Here is a 7,500-nt window from a genome sequence, read left to right as displayed (position 1 = left end):
AGTACTCCTTCCATCTGCCTTTGATGACTTGTGGACTGGTGAGCAGGTTGTTGCTGGCCTCTCTTATGAAGGATGTCTGACTATCTTCTTTATATTTCATTCTTCACCTTACAACCTGATAGAGTTTCATTGTGTCATTAACTGAGTCACTTTCCAGAAGGTACAGTGCCTCCGATGCCTTGTTCTTTGGTATTGCAACTCCTCTCTTACCCTTTTTGTTAGCCATTCCTTCCTAGCTTGCTCTGCCTTTTTATCTCCCATTTTTTCCTGTATGCTTTTCTTTTGAAGACTTCCTGGACTTCTGCATTCCACCACCAGCTTTCATTATGCACCTTATTTCCATATCTGGCTCAGCCGCATACCTGTTCTGAGGACCTTGCACATGCTGTTTTCAGGCACTGCCATTCTTTTTCAACTCCGCCTATTTCCCCTTCTTCTTAAGGTGCTACAGCCCTGAGTCATTCCTAGAACTGTTGTGCCTTCTATCCAATCAACTTCCAGGCTCTCAACCTAGTCTCTGTTGACCTTAGAACCTTCTCTGACCACTACTTTCAGATGACTGTGGCAACCAGTGGTTTATGCTGTGGGCTGTTTCATTGGGGATGACTTTGCAATTGCTGATTGTACCCCATAAATAATGAAAGAGAACAATTATTTTTATCTTGAGGGAAAGTGGGAGTAAACATAAGAAAGTAATAAGAAACAGGCAGGGAAGATACTTTCTAGAAGCCAATAGTTTTCTCTAGTGTTTAGTGTACAAATAATTGAACAAACTTTCAGTGAAAAGTATCATGGAATATAAAATATTAGAAGAAAGAATATGTATTAGCTATAATATTGAAGAGACATCTCAATGTTGTTTATAGACTGTAAAAAAATGATTTTTTTTGAAAATTATTCAGAACTGTTAATGACTGGGAAGGCTTTAAAAACATTGATATGGACATTGTGTTGCATGAAAACTACAAGGCTGGGAGTAAAAAAAACTGAAAAATTGGATAAAATCATATTCATTGCTACACGGTGTCTATGGAAGAGAAGATATGAAGACCTATTGTATAAGACAAATGCTTTATAAAATTATTATGGTTGAAAAGGTGGGGGGATGAAAAGGTTGTTGAATATATTTGGGAAAATTAATATTTTAACTCTATTTTACAAATGTATAAAGTGCACAGTGTTAATAAAATAAAGACACCCCTACTCTTTTTTCGATAAGTGTCATGGGATTTTTTACAGCTACCTGATGAATGAATGACTCAGGCAGATGGGGCCATGGTTTAATGTCTCATATCAATGATGACACACTCAGGAGTGCTGTACCCTCCCTTATGCTGCAATATAGTGTCAGTATTGGCAAATAAATTCCTGTATCCCGTTGTGTGAATAGAACTGACAGTCATTTGATCCTTTAACACTAAAGGCAAGTATGACACCTGCTGAGCCACTGACATCCCAGTGTATGGACTGGGAACTTACAGTTGGTCAAGCTGATTTCAGAAGGAGTAAAGAAACCAGATGGGAAATTGTCAACACCTGCTTAATAGTACAGAAAGGAAGAGTGTCCCAAAAAATGTTTTATTCTTCTTTATTCACTGCTCTAAATTATTTGATTGTGTGGACTATAGCAAATAGTGGCATGTAGTTCTTAGACAATTGTGGATACCTGTCCACATTACTTACCTCCTGTGGAATCTATGTGGAACAGGAAGCATCAGTTGGAACCGAATATGAATTAACTGACAGATTCAAAATTGGCAAAAGAGTAAGACAAGGCTGTATATTGGTAGCTCACTTATTTAATTTATGCACTAAATATATAACATTATGTTTTATAAGTTAATGCAACAAACATGCAATAACATATATAAAAAACATAAAAATAAATCAGTTAATGTAACAGCATTTGTTACATTACTCCCATAGCTAACACCTATGCAAACCTAGTTCTTAATCAATGGGAATGTGAATTTATTTTCAGTGATAGAAATGAACTGGGTAGTAATTGTCTTAATATATAAACAGTTTGTGGATGATTGTTTTTTAATTTGGAAAGGGGATGAGCAAAGTCCCAATTAATATGTTAGATATTTGAACAATACGACAAGTTTTTTAAAGTTCAAGATGACTTGTTCACTAGGAAGTATCACTTCTCTACATGTGAAAATAAATAATGATATGAGTTCGTTGAAAACTAGTGTTTATAGGAAAGAAGTGCATACTAATCATTATATACATCGTAAAAGTATATATGCCCCACGTGTTTAATGGGGTTATGAAGGGTCAGTTTACTAGGCTCAGTAGACTTAACTCATTCACTCCAATGGTGCTCAGGAAGTTTGCACTGTAACTTCCAATGGGTGGAGCATAAGCCTTTTGCCAGAATCAAATAGTGTCCTCACATTTCAAACAAATGTTCATATCTCTGGAATCATAGCGGTTATTAAAGAAGTATAAATGGCAAACTCTGCAGCACAAACTATTTTTGTAGTAGTAGTATTCTTTAGTTTCTAGGTCTTAAACTGACTGTTATAAGTCACAGAAAACACTAACTACTACATATGTAATATTTTGTAAACAACTTGCAATATCTCAGCAACCACTCAAGTTACACACTTACTGTCAGCAGCATTTTATTCATCTAGCTGACAGCATTCATATGTGGTTAAGGACTTCTCTCTGTGTTACTTGGTTGTTGAGATATTTAGAAAAATGTGAAAATGTTATCTACATAAATTAATATCATAAAACAACAGTTAATATCTATTTACCTGCACTAGACAGAGGTCAAATATTAATGCAGTTGGGTTTGCCATTGTGTAAGCTTTAATATGATTTTTTTAAAAACCTTGTACATAGCATGGTTTTAGAATTATTGATGCATATATGAACAAGCAATATTTGATGCCTAGAGACGTCAGTAGGACTTAACTGTAGATGCACCTGGAGGCGTCATTCGGATGTATTGAGTTAATACTTTATGTGTTAGCGTGACTTAAGATCTTATGTGTTGGGAGCAATTGCAACGGATGGCCAAGGAATTTTGGGAAAGAAATTATAATCCAGTGGCCGTAGAGGGTATAATGAATGACGTTTTTAATAGTCGGGACACTGTAGCCCAGCCATTCTTTCATGAGATGGTTGGTCAGCAGGAGAGTACTAATGTTAAACAAAATGACAAAATTAGGTATGTCACTACATATAATATTAGAACCAAGAATGTGAAGAGTATAATAAATAGAAATTGGAGCATTCTAAGGGCTATGCCTGACTTGCAAAAAATATTAGATAGCAGACCTAGATTTACATATAAGAATTGTAAAAACATAAAAGAAGATTGTGTTATAAATATTTTAGGATGGCTAGTAATGATACAATTAGTAACAGGTCTGGAACCTTCCCTTGTTTGAACTCCAGTTTTTGTGTGGACATTCTTCCCTCTAATACTGATGTATTTCTTCATCCCTTAATAAAAACAAATGTATACCTTCAACTGTTATGCCACATGTAACACTACACATGTTGTGCATTTGGCAACCTGTGTGAAGTGCTCCTGTTTTTATGTTGGTAAATATAGCTGGAAGTTTAGGGAACGTATTGTCAAGCATAAATCAGACATATGTAGGAATATACAAGTAAATGTCCTATGCAAACATATCTTGGATACTGACCCTAGTCATGGATTTAAATTTAGAGTTATTCATGTAGTACACAAACACATTAGGGGGTGACTTGAATAACATCTTGGAGTGTGTGGAATACAGTTGGATTATCAGGCTAGCGGCTGATTCAAAACCTGGTTTGAACAGTGCTGTTAGTATAAAATCTGTGTTGGTCAAAAAAACAGATGCAGTTACATTTTATGTTTTATATATTTTTTTATATATGATATTGCATATTTTTTGTATTAATATAAATATCAATTGATGTAGTTTTTATACTGGCTGGCTGTTATCATGTGTTTGTTATACATTTCCTTAAATTGGGTTACTGCTTATGGAATGTTCTAACACTGAGAAAGGGTTGTTACCTGAAAGCTTTGTTCTGTTAGTAAACAATTTTGTGGTTTGGTGTTTTTAAGTCAGAGTTATTCTGTTTAGTTGTTGTTACTTTTCTCTGGCTTGTTTTCCATTACATAACTTTGTGTCTTTATCAGTCTGCCATAGCCTCATTGGTTGATAAATCTTGTACTCCCTTTGAATGGCACTAAAAATTAAGCCAATTGTTAAAGTCAATTATCTTTTGTTTATCTTGAGGCATAATCCATGGATAGGGTAGAATGCTGCTCAATGCTGGGCTCATACTGGCCTGGGACACATAGTTCAAGAGTTCCACCATGTCTGTCTTCATATAGTAAAATAAGGCATGTCTGAGGTTGTTTGTAGCCACATGGACTATAACCAGGTCATACTGATAATTATAGTTCAACTACCTGAGTGCATGCAAGATCTGTTGCAGCCTGGATTCTGACAGGAAACTGACCCTGTCTCCTTACTCAGCTTAGTGAGTGGGACATCTGCATGTCTCACAATGGAGTCCTATATGATCCAAATATTTGGATGTGTGGTCATTTGCCTTATGGGCTTAGAAGCTGAAATGCTGTGAGAAGTGCTATATGTGTCATGGTGAGTGTTGTTTTGGTATTGGGCTTTCAGACTGTTGAGGACATTTATTGTGGGTGCAGCTTCTGGAAGGCCCGGGAGATTTATGAAGATTTCATTTAAGAGCATCAACATATGTGAATCCATGTTTCTGGTTCATAGTATGTGTGATAGGAATAGTGTTTGTGTTAATAACAGCATTGTTGGTATTACAAGTGTTTGTATGTGAGAACCTTGCCTCCAGCAATACTGTGTAATTATATCTTTCACATACTGTATGTTTGTTTAAGAATAAGGGGATAGTCAGTAAACATGAGACAATTGCTACATTGAATCAGGATGGCCATATACACCAAACTGGCTGCAGAGATAGTAGAAAATGCATATCCATAGCTCCAGATCCTTATTTTATAATCATTAAGGGACAGTACATGAAGGGTCTACAGCTGGCTAGCTTCAGTGTATGGAATATAAGCTTTTTATCAACAATGGATAGAATTATGCCAATTAATAGATGAACCAAACAGGTGTGCTTTTAAAATTGTTAACCTCTCAGATATATCTTGAATTTATTTGAGATTAGAATTGTCAGTTGTGGTTGGTCATTTGCTCTTACTGCAGGAGCAAATATTGCAGAGACTATAAATGATATAAGAAGCTTAAATATAAAATTGAATCTGAGATTTTTTTTAATGAACCCCAGAGTAAAGCTTGTCCAAACAAAAAGTCTAGGTTATTTAACCCACCTCTTAGACCAGATCTTGAGACTTTTTAAAAAAAATATTACAGAAAGAGACATACAGGCTCCTTTATTTAAGTAACCTACCAATAAATTATATAACTTCAACCCTGAAGAAAGGAAAACATTATTTTGTTTGAAAAATAATGAACATCTACTTGTCAAAGGAAATGCTCTTATCTTTAAGACAGTTGATTACAAAAACAAAATAATTGATTTTTAAATGACTCAAAGTTTTATAAAGAATTCAGATGGTGTGATATTGTTAAAACTTATAGATTTGTTGATTCTCTTATTGAAGTTTGGTTAATGGGTGGTTGGATTAACATCAACATTGCAGAATTTTTTAGTATTAAATGTCCTAAAATGAGTTGCATCTTTGGGCTGCCTAAAATTCATAAATTGTTAGAAGATCCCCCAGTCAGACTGATAGTTATAAGCAGTGGTATTAAAACAGAGAGTATGGTAATCTTTGTGTATGAGTCTCTTCAAAAAGCTATTAAAAAGGTACTTCTTACATTAGGGACTCATTTCACATTATTAATAAAATGAAAGATGTTAAAGTCAATAATGCTGAAATCTTAGTACAATAGATATCAAATCATTATAACCAGTTAACTCAAATGATGTGCGTTTAGATTATGTACATAAATAATTATTGTCATCTGGCCTTTTTGATATCAGTATTTGCAAATGTCTTGTTGAAATCCTTGATGTAATACTTTCTTACAACTTTTTTGAGTTCCATGAGAGCATTTTTCAGCAGGTTACTGGAGTAGTAATGGGTGTGCTATGCCCCCCACTTATGGGAATCTAGTTATGACTGGATGGGAAAAAGTGTGTGTCTTTCAATCATAATTTATTCACAACACAGCTATGTTGGTGAAATGGGCAGTTGATCAATTTGAAATAAAACATATTGTTAAGAAATAACTGGGGAATTTTAGAAGGGTTTCCTGGTATTATTGAAAAAAATAGGAAGTGAATCTAAATTTGTGAATAGAAGGAGGAACAATCTCAAATGTTTTTTTCAGTTTTATTTAAATTATTTGTTGTAATTATTATAAATGTATTAATGCATGCGCTTCTGACATTATAATGTGTGACCTACAAACTGATGGCCCAGGTTTTTTCACCTATAGATATATAGTGTATGCTTCCTGCTGCACAGTATGTCATACTTTTTATACTGGGAGAATCACCAGGAATTTATCGCTTAGAATTTACAAAGACATTCAAGCTATTGAATCAGCTGACTTTATAAATGCTTTAGCAAAGCATACTAGTATTTATACAATAACAAACTGAGTTTTTTATTCATATTATTGAGAATGTTCCTGATTTTAATATGAGGTTTGATTTCAAAGATGAAATGGACTGGAAGGAGTACAGTTGGCAATTGATATTAGTTGCGTGCAAGTTTCCAGGTTTGAACGATAAAGAAAATTTCAAAATATTTCTTAAAATACAAAAGCTGAGGCACTAAGAGAAGTCATCTCTAAATTATTTAAATAGGTGCATATTCATTAAAGTCTTAGTCTGATGAAGTCTTGTTTTAGAGACAAAGAACAGACTGACAACAAGATAATTCTCAAACACTTTAATAACATTGAGCACTTTCATCTTGTATAACTAGGGCTTCATCAGAATAAGTTCATCCAACTACAGCCATTCCTTAAATAGGACTGTACTAAATGATTATCAATTAAAATTTTAATCAATTAACTAAACATTCTCAGTGGCAACAACTCTTTTAAACACAAACGTATTTGTTTATAAAAGGAACATTTGAAATATCCCTAATGATAATGTTTGTAAATAAATAACATAAATAGCACAATAGTTTTAAAAAACATCAGGTTATTTTTTTACAGATTTTTAGATTTTTATAATTTAGCTGTATGAAGTTTTAATACATGTTTAATAGTGACATAATTGTTTAAATCAGGAGAGGTGAAAACATTCAACCTAAGGTGCACAGGAGTTCTCTATACTCCAGCCTGTTCTACCAATCCCCTCCTCTAGGGCCAAGATCTTCTTGCTCTAATATGCCAAATTTAAATTAATTGTGGGATACATCGAGCAAAGTATATTTATACAGGGCATTGTTTACATTTTTATTCTTTATAAGTGCTCATATATTTGCTTCCTCAGCACCCT

General features: G+C 34.0%; 1 protein-coding gene across 6 annotated transcripts in view; it reads left to right on the top strand.

Moving 5' to 3' along the window:
• The window catches only part of LOC122788802 (SPARC-related modular calcium-binding protein 1-like), a 1,601,573-nt gene that overhangs the window by 850,888 nt on the left and 743,185 nt on the right, over window positions 1–7,500 (top strand). The window lies entirely within an intron of this gene.

Source organism: Protopterus annectens, chromosome 1.part0 (assembly GCF_019279795.1).
Source record: "Protopterus annectens isolate FY-2018-M chromosome 1.part0, PAN1.0, whole genome shotgun sequence".
Lineage (NCBI taxonomy): Eukaryota > Metazoa > Chordata > Ceratodontiformes > Protopteridae > Protopterus > Protopterus annectens.
The sequence above is the reverse complement of the archived record's forward strand: the minus strand, read 5'-3'. Positions and strand labels throughout refer to the sequence as shown.